Source organism: Falco naumanni, chromosome 6 (genome assembly GCF_017639655.2).
Source record: "Falco naumanni isolate bFalNau1 chromosome 6, bFalNau1.pat, whole genome shotgun sequence".
Lineage (NCBI taxonomy): Eukaryota > Metazoa > Chordata > Aves > Falconiformes > Falconidae > Falco > Falco naumanni.
Genome location: NC_054059.1, coordinates 32,103,381 through 32,124,345, shown reverse-complemented (window position 1 = coordinate 32,124,345; position 20,965 = coordinate 32,103,381). Strand labels below are relative to the sequence as shown.

The 20,965-nt window shown below is 39.1% G+C and overlaps 1 long non-coding RNA gene across 1 annotated transcript; it reads left to right on the top strand.

Annotated features, from left to right (window-relative positions):
• Positions 1–4,663: 4,663 nt before the first annotated feature.
• LOC121089722 lies at positions 4,664–14,758 on the top strand. The gene is made up of 4 exons (XR_005828330.1): positions 4,664–4,676; positions 5,808–5,809; positions 6,344–6,359; positions 14,621–14,758. It is a non-coding gene; the product is annotated as an uncharacterized LOC121089722 (long non-coding RNA).
• Positions 14,759–20,965: the final 6,207 nt, after the last annotated feature.

Sequence of the window (20,965 nt, the reverse complement as noted above, 5' to 3'; positions counted from 1 at the left end):
TTAAAAATTCATTTAAACTGTCAAAAAAATCTGTAATTTTCAATATTTAGACCCATATAGTTCACTTTCAGCAATAATAACCCTGCTTAGAAACTGTCTTAGAGTATTCTAAAAGTCAGAGTTCTTCCAAGGGTTGCTGAAGGCTCAGCGCAGGAGGTATCTGCAGCTCACCAACGGTCCTACATGCTCACTGATCAAGGAATCCTTCAAAGATTACAGCTAAATAAATAGTTACTGTAGTTCTGAAGTCAAAAGATGGCATACATCTACATACTAACAGTTTGGCAAAGAGGTATTATAATTATTATTTTGATTGCATTCCTGAATATGGTCTGGAGAGAATTAGATACTTCAAAGAACAACTGCATTGAAGCATGCAGAATCATAGAAGCATAAAATAGTTTAGGTTGGAAAAGGGTTTAAATACTGAGTCCAACAGTTAACCTAGCACTACCAATTCCACCACTAAACCATGTCCCTAAGGACCAACCACATCTACAAAACTTTTAGATACCTCTAGGGTGGTGACTGAACCACACCCCTGGACAGCCTGTTCACATGGTTAGCAACCTTTTCGGTGAAGGAATGTTTCCTATTATCCAATCTAAACCATCCATGGCACAACTCGAGGCTGTTTCATGTTTTTCTATCACTTGTTACTTGGGAGAAGAGGCCTACGCCATCTGGATACAACATCCTTTCAGGTAGTTGTAGAAAGCAAGAAGGTCTCCCCCGAGCCTCCTTTTCTCCAGGCTAAACAACCTCAGTTCCCTCAGATGCTCCTCATAAGACTTGTTCTTTAGACCCTTCACCAACTTCATAGTCCTTCTCTGGACATTCTCCAGCACCTCAATGTCTTCCTTGGAGTGAGGGGCTGACAAATGAACACAGTGTTTGAGGTGCAGCCTCACCAGTGCCAACAATCACTTCGCTGGTCCTGCTGGCCACACTGTTTTGGATACATGAAACGAGCAGATAAAAATAGTTGACTCAAAGGTATTTCTAAGAATCACTTCCCTGTGAACTTTTGTACCTAAAATGAATGGCAAACTAAGGAAGCTATCTGCCCACAGTGACTGAAAGCCCTCTGCTATAAAAAGATTCATACAAGATGTCTTTTTAAAAGAGAAGCAAGTTTGATTTCTGTTTTGAATTGTGGTAAGCACTGACACCAGCCTTTTCTGTAGTAATCCAAAGGGTAGAGATCCAGCAGAAACGGGAGAGCTGTTTCTTATGTTTACCCAGTTCTTTTTCTGAAGGAGATAGAAGCATTTCAGAAGGAACTTCATGAAGCAGCTTCTGTAATTTTTTAATTGTATTGCACTAGGTTGGATTCAAGTCTAGAGCTACACTAAAGGAAGCAAGGGCACAGGCTCAGATGTATACAATTGTCCACATTGATTAATTTTCACCCAGTTCCTGTCATAGTTTTGGCCTGTGGCTGCTGGCATTCACGCTCGGTTGTACTTATTTGTGAAGTCATTGCAAACCAATGGATGTGAAATAACACAAAGTTTATTTGTATATTATAATAAGTATGTAGCTTTAAAGGTGTAAAGATATATTGAGGTTTATTGCTGCTGAATTAATATTCAATCCAATTTTTAATCTATAAAACATTCCATGCTGGTGTAAAACCACAGTATGTGTATGTGGATATGTATATATATAGGCATATATGCAGGAACTCTGCATATATGGTCATTGGTGATTGCAAGCAGGACTGAGAAGCTTTCATAATTTTTTGTGAAGATTTCTTTATAATAATGTGAATGTAGTACTGTTTAAGACTTGTTTTGACTTTTAAACTTCACAAAACACACAAACCAAAGTTGAATGAAAAAAATTCAATAATTCAGAGTCAACATTGTGAACTTGTTTATTAGTTTGTATTGATACAAACTCAGAGAAATCTTGTTGTTTGCATAGAAAAAAAGAAAAAGATGTAACAAGAAAAGAAGTAATTTAACAAGTATAATGAAGACATATATTGAAAGCTTGTTGAAAATAATAGTCATCCAAATAACAATCACTCCCTCTGGAGTTTAAGTGTTTCTGTTTATTCTTGATTAGCTTATCATACCAGAATTTGAATGACAAAGAAAACCAGGAAAAAAAATGGAACTTAAATGAAAACACTGTTAGAAGCCACAATCTCTCATAAACACTTCTTTAAAGGTAGGGAGGGCCAGGCTGTACATGAAAGACCATGAGATGGGACCTGGAAAGGGGATGACAAATGTAAATTCTGCTGTACGGCACTCCCTGCACAGAAAGTATGAGCATGATAAAAACACATGCAAGGCTTGTGTGGGTGGGAAAAGACAGGAGGAATGGAGCTAGGAGAAAGCATAACAGAAAAAATTCCAGTCTGATTTCTGCTTTTCATGTTTACTGGGATTCCACCTGTCATTCCTCAAACCCTGTCTAAAGTTATAAATTCCTTTGCCTAATAAATAAGAAATCACTGTGGGAAGAGGATGCCATCCACAGGGAACTGCAAGATTCCCCTGTACTTTTACTGTTGTGTTTACATCGTGGCTTGCATCAGAGTGTTAGAGGTCATAAGCTGAAAGACAGCTATAGACAGGGCACTGCATATATGTCTGTGTCCTGGTTTTGGCTGGGATAGAGTTAATTTTATTCTTGATGGCTAGTGCAGTGCTGTTTTGGATTTGGTGTGGGAACAGTGTGTTCAGGGACTTTTTTTTTTCTCAGGCCTCACTGGTGGGAGAGCTGGAGGGGCCCAGGAAATTGGGAGGGGACACAGCCAGGACAGCTGACCCGATCCAGCCAAAGGGATATTCCGTGCCATGGAACGTCATGCTCGGTATATAAATTGCAGGGGGGTTGGCTGGGGCTGCCAATCATTGCTTGGGGACTGGCTGGGCATCAGTCAGCAAGTGGTGAGCAGTTGTATTGTGCATCACTAGTTTTCTTTCCTCCCTTCCCTTTGATATCATTCCTCTCCTCCCTCCTTTTCATTATAACTGTTATTGTCATCATTGTTATTGTTATTTTACTTTTATTTTATTGCAATTATTAAATTGTTCTTATCTCAACCCTCAAGTTTTACATTCCTTTCTGATTCTCCTCCCTGCCGCCCTGCAGGAGCAGGGAGTGAGCAAGCATCTGCGTGGTACTTAATTTCCAGCTGGGGTTAAACCATGACAGCCTGTGAAAAAAAATTGCTGTTAAATGTTCGAGAACTGAAAACTATACTTAGTGTCCAGCTCTTAGGAGAGAGTATCCTGTGTGTACTGGTGACAGAGATTTTTCATTCTCATTGGAGACCTCTTGAAAGCTCACAACCTCTATACCTAGTACAGCCCACCTCTGTTTAGTAACAATGAAAAAATCTCATCAATAGAGAAAGCATTTTTATTACAAGAAAAATGGATCTCAAGTATCATTTTCTCAGGCAGCAGCAGTTGTCTATGAGCAGTACCACTGTATTTGCAAGTTCAAGGAAAAGCTTGCTTCAGCTTTCTCCTCCTTACCCTCTGCTGCCTATTACATGCTGCCTTGGCTGTGCTCTCTTATCCTGATAGAATGTGGATCTCAGATTGGATTGTTGCATTAAGTGCTGTAGGAACAGCATGTGAGGAAGTTGGGAACTAACTACTGCTCCACTTAGCAGGGAGCTACCCCAGTTGTTCGATCAAATGTAACTGGCTATTCAACATCTTCCTTCGGGGTGGTAGCTGGTGTCCAGTCCCTGGTACAGTTAATTGTCTCTATAAAAATCTGAATAACTCTGAAATGGTGCTCGTCCTATTTTAGGTGCCTTTGAGTTTATGCTTTATGTTTGGCACCTTGTTTCAGTTCACAAATTAACCAGTGAATATGTTATAGATTTGCATTAATTGTTTGTTTTCTGTTTTCTTTCATGTCCCCTGTGTATGGATAAGGAGGTTTGGGGGAAACACCTAAAGAGGTGTTTGGGTGAAAAATACAGGTTTTTACTCAGTGACCTCAGTCATTCAATTTTTATTTTGGCATGAGATGCATGCCAGGGCATAACAAGAGCAATGAAGGAATCTCACAGAATCACCCTTTGACTTACAGCTTTCCTGCTACAGTTTGGTCACAAATTGCAACACTGGTCTGCTACCTGCATGAGTTTTCCAAGCCATGCACAAAAGTTCAGCTGTGTGACTTACATATGGGATCAAATTCATTTTTTCAGTGCTGACCTGGTGGGTAATAAAGGTTTAAGATACGACCAGATGATTTTTCAGTCATTATAAGCGCTTGCAAATCTTTTCCTCTATTTTTTCATATGATGAAAGATAAAGATATATTTTTCATATGATGAAATATAAAAATATATTTTAAAAAAACTGTATTAAAGATGTCATGAAGTAATTGATAAACGAGTAAGGCAGGATATGTATAGTCCCTTCTGAGTATATTTTGTATATAGGCTGGAAACAATTAGGCTTTTTAATAGTTTCTAAGTATGCTAAGAAATTCCTCAGAATCTGCTGCCAGTTTGTTGACTACACAACTTGGCCAAACATACAGACAAATGGATATGCTTTGTAATACCTTCAAGAAGCATTTCATGACGATTCCCACCAAGAACAGGAAAAATAATCATATTTTAAATAGTTTAAAATTATGGTTTCATTCTGCTTCTCACAGTCCTGTCAGCATCAGGATGAAGGAAAAAAGTTTCTTTTCTTAACTGAGCCCTCATCTATCAGTCTTGACTCTCCTGTCTATTCATTGAACTTTGAATGGGTTTCTCTATTGTGTTTTAATCAGAGCATGCAGAGAATGTAGTTGCTCCTTCACTCATTCTTCTTGTTTTCTTTTTGCCTCCTGTACATAGTTTCTTAAGCTGAAGGCTGTGATATTTAGTGAACAAACTCACTCATTTGCCGACAGACAGATCAGACTCACATTCAGCAAGCTTTCCATATGCACCGCTGCTTCATTTGTATGCACCACAGCTATCCCTTTCTCTGCAGACTAGATCAATCTCAGTATTAGGGAGATTATATTGCTGACAGTAAGCCTCTAGCTTTTTCCTCACATTGCTGTAGCACAATGCTACATATTGAAGACTAGATGAGCTTGACATTTCATTTCACCCATTCAATATACCCAAAATGATTTTTGCTTGAAGAAAAAAGTGATTCTGATAGAACATCATGTAGTTTATAGGAAATAGTCCCTCTTCTTTGTGATCTAGTTAAAAACAAAGATTCTCCTTAAGTATAGGTGTCACTTGCCCAAGGACTCATTTAATGTTTAACCAAAACTAACCTGAAAATATTATAAAGTCCTGTAGGCAACATTTGGTAGGGCAATGGAAAAAATGGGGAAACAGAGTCAAGTTTTCTGAGTTCTGATCTTAGCTATGACTCACTCTGTAAGTGTGGCTTAACCTGTCGGAATATTTCTTTCTCTTCACCTCTAAAGCTCATGAGAACCTTGTAAGCTTTTTATTGATTTTTGTTGAAAGTTTAGCAAATATATTGAGATTAATTAAGTTTTAAAAAGTAAAAAGCTATATAAACTACATAATTTGCCTTCCCAGAAAAGCTGCATAAACACTTCCATATTCAAGTATTCTGCTACATAAGATTTGGAACAGATGATACAAAATACAAATTTGAAAAGAAATTTCAGATTTAAAAAAAAAAATCAAAATAAACCTCACATTTATTCAAGAGCTGCATATTACATAGTAGTGTAGCTTAGTGGCTTATTAGTGGCTTAGTGGCAAAAAATCTAAATGTTAGTAGTCTCAGCTATGTATTTAGGTGAGAAAAAAAATCAAACAACAAACCAAGCAGAAGTAGAGAAAAAGTAATGAGAAGATTTGCCCAAGGTTATATATAGACTGGACGGTATCCAGTATGGTTAAAAAAAGAATCCAGGATGTGATCTCAAGTGAGAGCAGTACTTTTCATTTACAGATATTAATTCTGTAAGACAAGATTCTTCCATCATTCACTTTCTCGCAGCATTCCTAATACCCTAATTTACTCACTTGGCTTTACCATTATGTCTTAGTTTTGAAAAGTGGAAGTTAGAAAGAAAGCGTGATGTGCTTACAGCCCCTCAGAGCATTTCTGGCTGCATCTCTTCAAATTGTTTGTAATATTTATTTGTATGAGTGGCACAATTGCTGCTTTCAATGTGCCCATTTGGATGTGTAATAATTGCCTAAGTGGATCCCAGATCCAGGATCTGGTACTAAATTTTGCATGCTCACTTACTTTGGGCGACTGTGCATGGACATGAAATACATCCAGAAATGTGGGGTAAATCAAGGTGGCCTGTGAACTGGAGAGAGTAAATGTACAATTAGAATTGTCTTAAAAGTCAGAGGATGCCAACATGATGTTAATGAAAGATTGTGACAGAGTCCCTAGCTTTATGTAACTGATGTTGCTGTTTGGTGGCTTGCTTCTTTATATTGTGGTTAATACTATTAAACGTCTTTACAGTTCTCATCAGGAGTGTTACTAGGCAGAGCAAGCATATATCTCCATTCAGATTCATGGTGAGGAATATTGTCTTTTGTTGTGGGGTGGGTGGGGTAGGGGTTTTTTCCCCTTCTTTCCTTTTCATTCTCTGTTTCTCAACTTCCATTAGTCCCATCTCCCCCCGGCACTTCCTTCCCTAGAACAATCCTCTAACCTGGATATTCCTCCTATTTCTTATCGATTTGTGTAAGGGCAACATTTTTGTAATGGTCAGTGGTGAAATTCACTGTTAAAAATCTTAACAGGCCACAAATAAATATGTGTGCTAGATGTCCGACCTTCAGAGCACCTGTCACGTGAACAGTTTGGGGGTTTATTGCTTTGTTTTTCAGCAGTAGAAAGATTTTAATTTGTGAGGAAATTGATGAAAGAAATTGGAAAATTTGATCCTATCTTCTCCAGTGGAATTGCTGGCAAATATGAATGGGAGTAGAACCCTGAGATAACAAAAGAATTACTATGTTTCTGTAATTCCCCCCACATCTGAGCATGAAATATGCAATGAAGTAGAGCAGTAACCACCAAGGAAGTTCAGGGACAAGCCCTGGGAAGGCTGTTTTAGTACATGAAGACTAAGTGGAAGCTGTTCCTTTTGGCACAGCTGCATGCCAAAGTGGTCACAGTAGCAAACCCCAAACCATATGTACAAGTACAAAGCAAGAAGTGTGCTTAAGTGGAGACTGGGTTGGGTCATCAGAGGTATGAGCTCTCTTCCCATGCACTTGGTCTTACCTGCTGGGTCATCCTACACAAGATGCATCATTTCATTGTGCTTCCCTTCTGGCTGACTGCATATTATATTATCTTTAGAAATATTTGGAAAACTGTGGTTTGTAATTATGAAAAGCTGCATATTTTTTAGTATTTGTGAAATTATGTGTAGTTTATGCATGGAAATAACTCTGCTCTTGCTTCTACTATTTTTTAATCAAAGTTTATGGTATATAAATAGATAAAATAATCCAGTCAGCCAACGAAGGAGGAAAAAACATTCAAAACTGAAGCTGTATACTTTAGGAAATGCATGTTGTAAGGAAACTTTAGAAAAGTTTGGTTTCTGTGCCAGCCTTTGCTTTTTTGCTTGTTTTTATAGATGAAAATTTTATTTAAGAACAGCTGACTGGGTACTAGGTATTTCTTTTTAAGTTACACACACCTGATTCCTTGAAGATAGAACTGCTCATTCAACAGTTTACACTCACCATTTCTCATTTTTCCTAGCAGAGATTCACAAAAGCATTCAACACAGTCTTCCAAACCTGGAAGACAGCACTTTGCAAGAACCTGGCTTCAATGTCAGGGATTTGAGAGGAATTCTCAAATTCATCCTGAGTTTAAATGTCAGAGATTCTAAACCGGGATTTGCTCTTTAGATTGATGATTACAAGTGGTTGGAGGAAGCTGGGGAAATCTGACCAGTCATTGTCTGAATTTAATCACATCCATGTGTGCTGAACTCTGACAATTAAAGGAGGAATTTTTTACTGCAGATTTTTTTTATATTGACATCATGACCCATGATAATAAAACTATTCTTAGCAGATAGGAAAAGATGTCAGAAAGAAAGCCAAAAAAATAATCTAAAAGAATAATAACAAGTTTAAAAGACCTCTGAGTTAATGTGTTGCATAGGTCTGACTGAATAATGGGAGATCCTTGCTTATTTTCCACAGTACACAGTGGCAACAATGATGTAAAAATAGAGAAAGTTCAATTTGCTGAACTCTTACTTTGGTGAATTCTCATTTCTGTGACAGTTCCCATCCAAATGAACAGGAAACATCCTGAGTTACCTGTTAGCCAATATATACTAATAGTGCTTGAGATTTGACCTGAGCTTCACTTTTCCTTCTTTCCACAAGCATGCAACTCTTATCTGGATTTCACTCAGAGCATGATCCTTTTAAACTAGTGATGCTGAATGCCTTCTCCTGTTCCCCTTTTAAACCATGACCATTGGGTACATTAGTATTTGCCTAAGCTATTACACAAGTACAACTAGAACATTTTCAATTTAAATGTGTGTAATACATTTGGTTTATATGAGTCATTTCAAATAAACCAGAAGAATTGATGGAGTTGCAACTGTCAATAAAGCTATTAGCTTCAGGGGAATTACTTACTGAAGTGGGATGTGTTTTGGATTCCACTGAGGTTTCCAAAGGGAAGATGTGAGCAGCTTGTCTTTCAATAAAAGAGCCCTCCTGATACTCACCAGTCCCTAAGCTGAACATATTAAACGTGTGTTTTGAAGCACTTCAAACCTGTAGGGCTACTTTGAGAAAAACACATACCGGGTATCAATAAGTTATGTTATAGTTATTAGTGTGTTTTAAGTTTCAAATATATACCAGAGATATGAAATCATACACAATCTTTTTCAAAATTGCAGACTGTGCTCTCACAACTGTGCAGAGCAGTCCTTGCCTTTGGTCCACAGGTGGGTGATTTCATTAGTTCCTTTAATATAATTAAGTGCTAGTCAGTGTAAGAAAAGTTCACAGATTTGAGTCTGATGGTTTTGGAAAGGAGAACAAAATCTTCACTTATTTTACTTAGAAATAAAAGAAGATTTATATCCAGAGGCCCATCCAATTCTCCAGCTTTGGTTTACTCATTCATATATTAACTTACAGGTCATCCCTAAGTGGGCCTATAATGTCAGTAGCTATCACAAATCTGAGTGGCGTTCTTCAGGGGTCAATACCAGGACTGGTGGTGTCAAACATTGTTGGTAATGAACAATGGGACTGAGTGCATCCTCAGCAAGTTTGCCAATGACAACAAGCTGTGTGGTACAGTGGAGGGTACACTGGAGGGAAGGGATGCCATTTGGGATGCCATCCAGAGGGACCTTGACAGGCTTGAGAGGTGCACCCATATGAATGTCATGAAGTTCAACAAGGACAAGTGCGACGTCCTGACCCAATCCCAAGCACAAACATAGGCTGGGTGGAGAATGAACTGCAAGCAGCCCTGAGGAGAAAGACTTGGGGATATTGGTGAATGAAAAGCTGGACATGGCCCAGCATCGTGCACTTGCAGCCCAGAAAGCCAGGCGTATCCTGGGCTGCATCCAAAGATGTATGGACCAGCAGGCTGAGCGACATGATTATCCCCCTCTACTCCATTCTCATGAGACCCCACCATCAGTACTGCATCCAGTTCTGGGGCTCCCAGCATAAGAAGGACATGGATCTGTTGGAATGAGTCCAGAAGAAGGCACCACAAAGATGATCAGAGGGCTGGAGCACCTCGCTTATGAAGACAGGCTGACAGACTGAGCCTTGTTCAGCCTGGAGAAGAGAAGGTTCCAGGGAGACCTTATAGCAGCCTTCCAGTACCTAAAGGGGGCCTACAAGAAAGCTGGAGAGAGACTTTTTACAAGGGCAGGGACTGATAGGACAAGGGGGAAATGGCTTTAAACTGAAAGAGGGTACATTTAGATGAGATATTAGAAAGAAATTCTTCACTGTGAGGGTGGTGAGCCACTGGCACAGGTTGCCTGGAGAAGCTGTGGATGCCCCATCCCTGGAAGTGTTCAAGGCCAGGCTGGATGGGGCTCGGAACAACCTGGTCTAGTGGAAGGTGTCCCTGCCCATGGCAGGGGGGTTGCAACTAGATGACCTTTAAGGTCCATTCCAATCCAAATCATTCGATGATCTTGTCCCTTTATTCCATTCCACCTTGTGCTGACGGATCTGACTGCCATACAAGACGTTGTGGCTGGGCCATGGACCATATTATGTTTATTCATTAAACACTACATAAAGCAAGGCAGAAAACATTATTATTCTTGTGCCATACCATCACAGTCCACATCTGTAGAAGTGAAAGAACGGAAAATTCACTTTGCTGCACAACATGGAGCTTTTGAACACATGTAAGCTGAAGATCTTTTTTGCCCTTAGAATATGCATTCTCTCTTCACAGAAAAAAAAGAAAAATAATTGAATGGCAGAAAGGGGTTTATTTAGCAGTTTAAATATGGGCAAATGAAGCACTAGAGTGTCCTACCTGGCCTGCTGTTGAAAGATACAAGTCTCCCATATGGCCATTTCAAGGTGGACATCCCACATACCTGATGGCATTTCACATGGCAGTCAATATCTACACTTTGTGAATTTGAAACAAGCCTGTAAGCTCTGCTGCAAATATCACTTTTTCCCTGATCATTTTAAATTAGAAAAAGATAGAGGATTATTAAAAAGGGACAGGGTAGCATTTTTGACACAAGAAGTTGGCTGCTCCATTTCAATTATACCTGGATATATATGAAGTGCAACTTATGTCAGGGGATCATGATATTTAAAGATTTATGATTGTCTTTCTATCTTGGAAAACAAATTATTTCAGACTCAGTTTTTGCATCTTCTCTGTCTAAATCTGGAATAAAGTTTCTACATGAAAACTGGAAAACATGAACGAAGGTTAGCCAAAGAGGAGAATTCTCTTTATTCACTGACATTAATGCTATTAATCCTCAAGTAAATTCTTGAATTTTGATGTGCAACGCACCTTGGTTCCTGAGATTCCCAATCTTGCTTTGAAGAGGGTGACAGGAAGGATTTGTCTTCATCTCCAAAATTGTCCCACTGAGTTCACAGTAAATTGAAGTAAAATCATATCACATTTACCAATGTTCATTTTTAGAATTGTTCAGTGATTTAAGAGATTTTTTAAAAGAACATTTTCATACTAGCATGACAAAGCAGTCTTCAGTTCCTATTAAAAATTGAACAGAAAGTTGCTAAAGACACCATTGAGGCTCTTTTATATGTCAGCTAAGACAGCAGAGCTAGCACCTGCTAGCAGACTGCAGGCTAATATCTGATGAAATGAAAGAAAAGCATTGAGAGCTTAGCTGGTGAGAAGGTGCTGTGATCTTTCAGTATTCATGTATCCTTAAAAGTATACACATATCTAAACCACAGTCTCCCACCACTAGAGTTGTCATGTAGAATGAGGGGGGGTTCATATATTTTCTTAGCTTGGGTGCTTATCCTGTCAAAGGTGCCACAGATTTTGCCTTAGAGCTAAAATATACTACAAAATTAGACATTGCTATTTGCCCCAGAAATGTGCCTGTGTTACCAAAGATAAACCCTTTCATTTGATAAGAGAAAACAAGATCAAATGAAAATAAACATGTAGAGAGGTTGAAGTTATAGGTCAGCTCACATCCATGCAGACATGAGTCCAAATCTAGACAGGCACAGAAAACTGGCAAAAAGAAAGTTGTGATAATTATGGCGTTGCTGTTTCTTGGAGATCCTGAACACACTGGGAGTTCACAATGTGTTTACCCATTCATAGAAAAAGAAGTTCCTCCAAATCTGGTGCTAAGCAGAGCACAGGAGATGTGACACCCATTCTTTTTCTCCATAAGAAAGGGATTTCCCCTTTTCTGGAGAAAACATTCTTCAGGTCTGTCTCCCTCGTTCTGGAGGAAGTAGCTTCAGCACAGCAGTGGCAGACTTCCACACTTGCTGTGCTCCTTTTTGTTCCCTGTTCATGAAACTTCTCACACACAAATCTTCATGATACCCAAATTGGTAACTTCTCATGTACCCCCACAACATCTAACAAGAACTAAGTCCTACCCATGACAGCTCTGGAAAGGATGCATTCAAAGTCCTTTAGAACTTTGGTGTAAACTCCAGGAGAGAGTAAAACAGAGCTGCCCCACTCAGGATCAGATCAAGAAACAAACTGTAGGTTTGATCTCTGTTTGGTCCCCAATTTTTATTTTTTTCCCATAGAAGTCAGGGTGTAGGATGTGGCTCACCTCAGACCTCCACAGGGAACAGTATGGATGCTGACCAGTAGTAGCCATGCTCTGTAGAAGTCAGACTGACAACACTGCTGCATTATTTGAGATTTTTCAAATAGTATTTTGGAGATGGCTGTAAAGCTGCATAGTCTCATTGAACTTCTTCCTGTGACACAACATTGGACAGCAATGCTTCTTCCTTACCAGGGGGAGAAAAGGAAACTGGAACATTAGTTAGTGCCTGGGAGAAATATGTTTGCATCAGGATAGTTTCATAAGTGGTAAACTTCACTATGTCACATCAGACTGTTATGATGCAATGAAACTTCTCCAGTGTAAACTTACAAAAACTCAAACAGTATTTGTTGCAACACAGCTCTTCCTAGGCAGGAGCAAAGCAATTGTATCTTCAGGGGCAGATGGGTTACTATCACCAGAAACTTCTAGTATTGTAAAGGGAAAAGGGAGGCTTGTAAAGATGAAAAAATAAAAAAATAAAATACACACACACACCCCTCAGTTTATTATTGCTGCTATGGAAACTGGACAAAGAACAATAACTACATGCCAATTTCTTCTGGCTCCTACAGTGAATAAGCCTAAAATGCTGAGATTTCAAGGACAAGAATTGCCATCAATAATATTGGGATAATGTTTTGCTATTCTGATATTTACCAGGAAGCTACCTTGGAGTTGTTTAGTTTCTAAACCTTTGTGATTTATTATTTTTTTCCTGAAGGGCAATGCATTTTAAGTACATGAATCATGCTGTTAGGAAAAGGCAATTAATTTTACATGGGGAAATTAATTAAATAATTGATCGAGTCCTGAAATTAGGAATGTATTCACTGCATTTTATTTGTATCTATAAAGGACAATGTTTTTATAAAAAGAAGAAACATTAAATTTACAGGTGTGCCTAGCCTTACACAGCACCTGGGAGCTTACAAGGAATGAAACATTGTTTAGATGTTTATTGCCATGCAGTTATAATATGTTGTATATGTGTAAAAGGCTGGTGCTGAAACTCCCTTGCTTCTGACTCACACATGTTTCATCTCTGAAAGGGAGAAGCAGCCAATGTATTTCTGCCTAATAATAACTTAAGTCATGGAATATTTTCTTAATAACCTGCACTTTGGACTTCATCTGGAAATAGAGGTGCAGCTATTTTAGGGACTAGAATATGACTTTCAGTATGGTTTCACTGTGTTTTCCCACTCAGAAAACGTCAACTGAGTCCTAAAGTTACTGGAATGAAATGGCAGCACTCATCACTCAGTTTGGAACAATTTGTTAGTTGTTGAAATTTAGAATAGCGTAGGCAAAACGAGCCACAGGGAAGCTTGCATCTGTAGCAGGGAAAAAATCTAGAAACTTCTGGCAAACAAAAGGTGAGAGAAATCACTTGTATTCTCCTTTGCCTGGATTTACAGTGGGTGTTCTTGAAAAATATCACTTCAGTATGAGATGGACATCTTCCCTTATTCAGGTTCCTCAAAATGCTCAATATTGTCAGCCAGCATCATCTCCATTTTATCCGGTCTGTATTTAAAGAATATGGTATTCTTGCAAGTAATTCTCTCTGCCAGATGTTAACTTGACTATCCTCCCATGTGCAAGAAAAAAAAAAATAGTTTAAATGTTTCTCAGCTATAATTTATCTTACAACATTTCAGTAACATTGGGTTAGAGAGGGAAAAAAAAGTTATGGGGTAGAATGGGTGCTGAAGGTGTTTTCAACCAGAAGGACCCCTATATTATGAACTCTAAGAAATATAAAATAATTCTCCAAAACCATTCTTCAAGTATCACTTCAAGCAGAATTTAAAAAAAAAATAATCAGGGTTTGAATTCTGAAAACTTGAATAAAAAATGATCATGGAAATCACAGATGACAGAGGAGACAACTCACCATCAACAACATTACCTAGAAATGCTTGGTTGCACTACAGTATCATTTCCAAATTCCCTTGCAAGTGCACCTCAGCCATAACAGCTGTGATAACCTGGAGGGGGAGATGGCACCATTCTAAATAGTAGCAGCTATAAATATAAGCCCCTCAAAACTAACACCTAAACTCCCAAGCATTTCCAATACAATTAGGCTTTTTCCTACTGGAGAGTTTCATAAATTCATTTCAGCCAGTCATTTACAAGAGCCTCTGCAGCTTCTGATACAACCTTTAATGCAAAGCTATTCTGCATATAATACACATGTAATAAATTATCACTCGTAATTATGCTGAGATTTCATTACATACTTTTATTTAAGATAGGCAGCTCCATCTCACATCTACAAGAAGGGCCATAAGGAGGATCCAGGGAATTACAGACCTGTCAGCCTGACCTCGGTGCCAGGGAATGTTATGGAGCAGGTCACCCTAAGTGCCATCACGTGGCACATACAGGACCACCAGGGGATCAGGCTCAGTCAGCATGGGTTTAAGAAGTGCAGATCCTGCTTGACAAACCTGATCTTCTTCTACAACAAGATGACCCACCTAGGGGATGAGGGAGAAGCTGTGGATGTTGTTTACCTGGACCTTAGTGAAGTCTTTGACACCATCTCCCACAGGGTGCACTCAATCCCCTTGTCCAGATCATTGATAAAGATATTAAACAGAATTGGCCCCAATACTGAGCCCTGGGGAACACCACTTGTGACCGGTCACCAGCTGGATGGAACTCTATTCCCACCACTCACTGAGCCCAGCCACCCAGCCAGCTTTTAACCCAGCATAGAGTACACCCATCTAAGACATGAGCAGCCACGTTCTCCAGGAGAATGCTGTGGGATCAATAGTGCCAGACTTCCTGATTGAAATGATGTATTAAATTTAGGCTGTTTAGCGTAAAAGCTAATAAGAAAGTTAAAGAAAAGTAGATTAAATGATGTATCATCCTAGAAGAAAAAAAAGTATTATTTTGAGTCTCTCTCTTAAGTTTTGCATTTTATATATGTGTATATATACACACATGAAGTCTTTTATAGCATTATTGCATTATCTTAAACATCTTTACATTCTTTTTATAGCCATTACCAAACTTGGTCTGTGTTTAACAGTGTTTGAATTGTTCATATCAAGTTTTATGTTTAATGAATGATGTTTCTAGGAACTGGATATATATTATGCTAATGTGAACAGTAGTTAGGAGCAGGATTTAGTCTGATGTGAAAAAAACTACAACTGGATGTATGTATGTCAGCATGTAGAGATGCAGGATGGTCTTCTGTGGAAGCTGGAGGCTATGTCAGAACTCCTGGCTCATCTAAAGTCAAAATCTAAAAGAAGCTTAAGACATTCCTCAGTCCAGTGCACCACGGGCAAAGCTGTTCTGTAAAATGTGCGTAAGATTATGCCAACATACTGCACAATTTGATGTCAGCTCTTTTGAATGAGGCACTCTGTGTATTTGAAATGTGATGCATTTCCTATGCAAAACCAGGATTCATACACAGCAGTAGCCTAGAATTGTCTTTCCTTCTCCCAAAACCAAAAATAATCTGAAATGAAGCGATGATGAGAATTTCAGTTGGAAGTGTTCAATAGTTAGTTTAAACATCAGTCCCATTTGTTGGGTAACCCATCCTTCCCTCTGTAACACATACAGTGGAACCATGGAGGAAAACATTGATAAAGAGTTCTTAAAAGGTTTAATAAAGGGTTAATAAAAATTTAGCCAAATAATTTTCCAATGAAAAATGGCATCTTTTGCATGATTTTTTCTATTTTAGTTATATCTTCTACAGAGAACATGCAATACAAATCATTCTAGTTTTGTTCTGACATGAAACATATTTGACCTTGTTGCTGCTTCTTGAATTTTCCATTCTGACATGTCAGATTTCTTTCTAGTGAAATGTTTAATAAATGTGAATCACCTTCTTTCCATTTTTCTTGTCTTAACCAAGTTATATTCTTTAAATTTTTCTTCCCTGTAAGCACAAAAATTTCAGAGTTCTGGTGCTTGCTATAGAAAGAGGATTCTATTAAACAAATGTTCTTTAACCTGATAGTCAACAGTACCAAAACCTGTGTGAAATGGTCTTTGCAAAGAAGTATGTTGTTTTGTGTTCCCTGGCACTCCCAGCTGTTCTCTGTGTCTATGTCTACACTAGTAAACTGAACAGGGAATGGGCCTGAGCTGTGCCCTGTAATCATCCATACTCTTAAATTGCTGTGGTCTATGGCATGCTTTTGGCTCCAGCTTACTAATGGTCTCTTAGACAATGCCTGGGCATGCTTCAGGGTTAGCACCTGCAAGAAGTGTGAGCAACAGAAAGGTTGGATTTGAACCCTCTGTTTTATGGGAATAAGGAAAACCAGCTATAAGGACACAGACTGCACCATGATCAAGAATGTGCCTGATATATTTTATTAGGGCAGATATATGAAGAGAGGGAAGACCTACTCTTGGAAATGTCTTTGTAGACTAATAATGTTCACTAGACAGAAACTTTACTTCTCTTACAAGACTCGCAAATATTTCATTAACAGCAGTCTAATTTTTTATAAGATGAAACTGAATAGGACTACAGCAGCTTCTGCTCGCATACCACATTCCTTGCTGGGGCCTGAAAGAACTGAGGAATATTCAATCTACTTGTTAGTGGGATCAGAAGGAGACATTTGCTCCTCTGGATGTATGTGAAGCCAAAAAACTAGAGTGGTGTGAGGGATATGTGTGCTGGGGGATTGATTTGTCACATCAAACACGTAAGAAAAATAGGGGAGTAAGGAGAAAAAGGATATTGTGTTTAAGTAATTACCTAATTTTTTTTTTAATTATTTTTTTCCTTTTAGTTCTTCCTGGGTACTAATCCTGTACCTATATTTCTTATTTTTTCTTTCTCCTACCTGTTGATTTCACCTTTATCTTTTGGACGGAAGTTATGAAATACTTGTTCTTTTATTGGCAAGCATGAAAGCTCAGTACATTATCATCAGTATTCACTGCACTATTCAGATAAGAAGTCATTCTGAATATAACCCTCTGTGAGGAGATTTACTGCAAATTACCACTCTCTGCACAAAGCTACAAATGCCAAAAAGATACTGGGGGCTCAGAGATAATGCTCAGTGCTCTGCAGCCAACATGAAAGGGTCAGCCAGATAAGTGAAAGGCAGATTGTTTTCCATCACAGTAATAATTTCCATTCATTTGGCATTTTGACCCTGCTGAATTGTACACTTTACCTAAATCAAGTGGAATCTGAGAAACTTTTCCATTAAGTTTTTTTTAATCTAAAACCAAAATAATTAAAATATTTTCTATACAAAAGAGTGGAAAAATTTTAGTTTGCAATAAACAGATCATGTTAATGCAAGTAGCAACAGTGAAAAGATCTCTTCACATTATCTTCCTCTCGAAGTGCAAGAAGTCACAATGTCAGCACATTTTACTTGCAGATTCCTCATTCAGATCTTAGCGTTGTTCAATAGTATTCAGCTCCAAAAAGGATCGAAGTAATGCATCACCATCCATTTCACCAAGTTACCCTAGGCTGCTGTTGTAGGTCTGCTTCCCCTGACTCCCCTTTGCCCCAGTAAGTCCGGCTTACATGTATCATATATAAATCAAATGACAGCGTGCAGGGTAAATAGATTTGCATACTAAAGTACTTCGGTCACAGATCTGTGCAGTTTTATTAATCACCTGACTTCTCTGTGCTGTGGTGGAGATGGTGCAGTGAGGGAGAGGAGCCAGCTGGGTTAACATAGAGGCTCCTACACAACCTCCTTGTTCCATGTGACACCCTCCCTGCAGGGAGCCTTGGCAGTGAGCACAGTGGTTCCTGCTGTGTTATGCATAGTCCTGGTGAAGGGTTGTGAGGCTTTCCAGGGCTCTACTCTGCTCCATGGGTTCCCCAGCAGATGGAGAAATGGTCCCAGATCCTGATGCATGGTTGTGAAACTTTCCTCCCTGAATCTGTTTTTCAGCCACTTTTGGTTATTGCAGTACTCTTCAGTGTCCTTAGCTGCAGGACTGACTCAAGAACACCTCATTGATAATCAGGCCATTTGGCTTTTGATTTGCAATTGATTTCTGATTTGCTTCAGTATTGTTGGTGCTCACAATATGCTTGTTCTGGACACTTTGGGTGGGACTTCTTGATCTACAAGTTGTTTTCATAATTTGGCTATCTATTTCCTTGATCACACCAAAACTATCCTGTTTTCTGAGACAGGGGGTTGATCATATTTTTGTCTACTTCTGTTACAGCAAGACGTTGATTAAAGTGCACAGTGGAACAACTGTATTACAAGTTGGACCCACTGGGAACAGTAGTGACTCCTAGATCTGAACATACACACCATCCAAAAAGGCAGAAAGCCTTGGCAGCTCCATTTCTATATTCTCACACCTTATTCTTAATGGAAACGCACAGACCTCTGATTTGTGAAGACTGACTCACTGACTTAGGTCAGTGAGGTAAATATGTTTTACCCTGTAGTTAAGGGACATTCAGAAATTCAGCCTGGACTATATTAACCTGTTTTTACTATGTGCTTGGACTTTCAAATTCTAATGCCTTAAATAGAGAGATTTGTAACCAAGGAAACATGAAGTGGTATTTCTTTTATTATTCAGTAAATTTGTCACAAACTACAGAAAGCATCTATCCATTAGCACTCAAACTAGAATGTTGCCCTACTTCCTTTCCTATAATTTTTCTTTGTCTTTGATAAATGACTTATATCTTCAATCTCAGATAGCACAGATATACAGACCATTGTAGAAGAAATTAAAATAAAAGGCAATTATTCTCCTGCGCATATATGAAAAAAAATTATGATTTCTGTTTCCTCTACAGATGAAAAGTTTCTTGCAAGCTACAGTATATTACCCAGCAGTTCGCTCAGCAAAGCGTTATAACAAGGGGTCAAAGATTCCAGAATGCTAAGATTTTCTCTGGTTTTAACTATTAGCTGTTTTAACAGGTTTCAGACATAGCTAATTCTAAGATAGTGCTGATAAGAATAGTGATGGTGTTCTGATTAATGCACATAATCAGGACTAAGAAGATCAAGGTTAAACCTATAGGTTGGCAACAGAATTGTCTGCTGTTTAAGGCAACGTTCAAGATTCTTTAAGGTCAGTTAGACCCCAGCTAGGCTGAGTATTGAAGAAAATGGCTTTTTAGTGAAGGAAAGAAGGTGATTAGAAACAATGAATTAATACCAAATTAGCTCTTCAGCTTCCACTACAGAAGAAATAACATCCTGCATGACTTACATAACACTGAATTTTCCATTTTTGGGGGGTTATGTTTTGTGGGTTTTTTTTCTTTCTTTGTCCACATCCATCTGAAGAGTACCAAATAAACTATTCTGCAAAACTCGAACGGTTATCCTTGTTGCTGTCAACAATGCATATGCAGTTTGGGTTGCAGACAAGAGTCATCCAACTGCTACTTGCAATGAAGCCTTTCTGTGAAATGTTTCAATAATTTGATAATAAAATCGAGGTGTCAAATTGTGAAGATGCAAACAGAAATCAAGTTATTCAGTGCCCTTTACAAGTATATGAAAACCTGTTGTTTGTGAAAAGAGAACTTGTGGGTGATGTGATGTCTGGAGGCTGACTTGGGCAGAGTGATCATGAAATGATAGGAATTCTTGGAGAAGTAGGGACGGGGGTCAGCAGAGCTGCTATTTTGGACTTCCAGAGGGCAGACTTTGGCCTGCTTAGGAGACTGGTTGACAGAGTCTCTTGGAAGGCTGTCCTGAAAAGGGCAAAGCATTCCAGGATGGCGGGACATTCTTCAAGAAGGAAATCTTGGGATCAGGAGCAGGACATCCACATGTGCCAAAAGACAAGCTGGCAGGGAAAAAGATCATCCTGGCTGAACACAGAGTTTGACTGGAACTCAGAGAAAAAAGGACAGTTTATGACCTTTGGAGGAAGGGGCAGGCAGCTCAGGAGGACTACAAGGATATCGTGAGGTTATGCAGGGAGAAAGTTAGAAGAGTCAAAGCCCAACTAGAACCTAATCTTGCTACTGCTATAAAAGACAAGAAAAAATGTTTCTATAAATACAGTAGCAACAAAAGGAGGGCTAAGGTGATCTCCATCCTCTACTGGATGCATTGAGGAACACAGTGACAAAGGCTGAGGAAAAAGCTGAGGTACTTCAGGCTTTCTTTGCCTCGGTCTTTAATAGTAAGACGAGTTGTTCTCAGGGTACCCATACCTCCCTGAGATGGAAGACATGGATGAGGAGCAGAATGACACTCCCATATTCCAAGAGGAAATGGTCAGTGACAACCACTTAGAAATGCATGAGTCTATGGAGCTGGATGGGATCCGCTCGAGGGTACTGAGGGAGCTGACAGAAGTGCTCACCATTTATCATCAGCCCTGGCTAACCAGGGAGGTCCCAGAAGGCTGAAGGTTAGCCAATGTGATGACCATCTGCAAGAAGGGCCACAAGGAGGATCTGGAGAACTACAAGTCTGTCAGCCTGATCTCAGTGCCAGGGAATGTTATGGAGAAGATCATCCCGAGTGCCATCACATGGCATGTACAGGACAACCTGATGATCAGGCCCAGCCAGCATGGATTTTAGAAAGGCAGGTCCTGTTTGATGAACCTGATGTCATTCTATGACAAGGTGACCCACTTAGGGGATGAGGGAAAGGCTGTGGATGTTGTCTACCTGGGCCTTAGTAAAGTCTTTGAC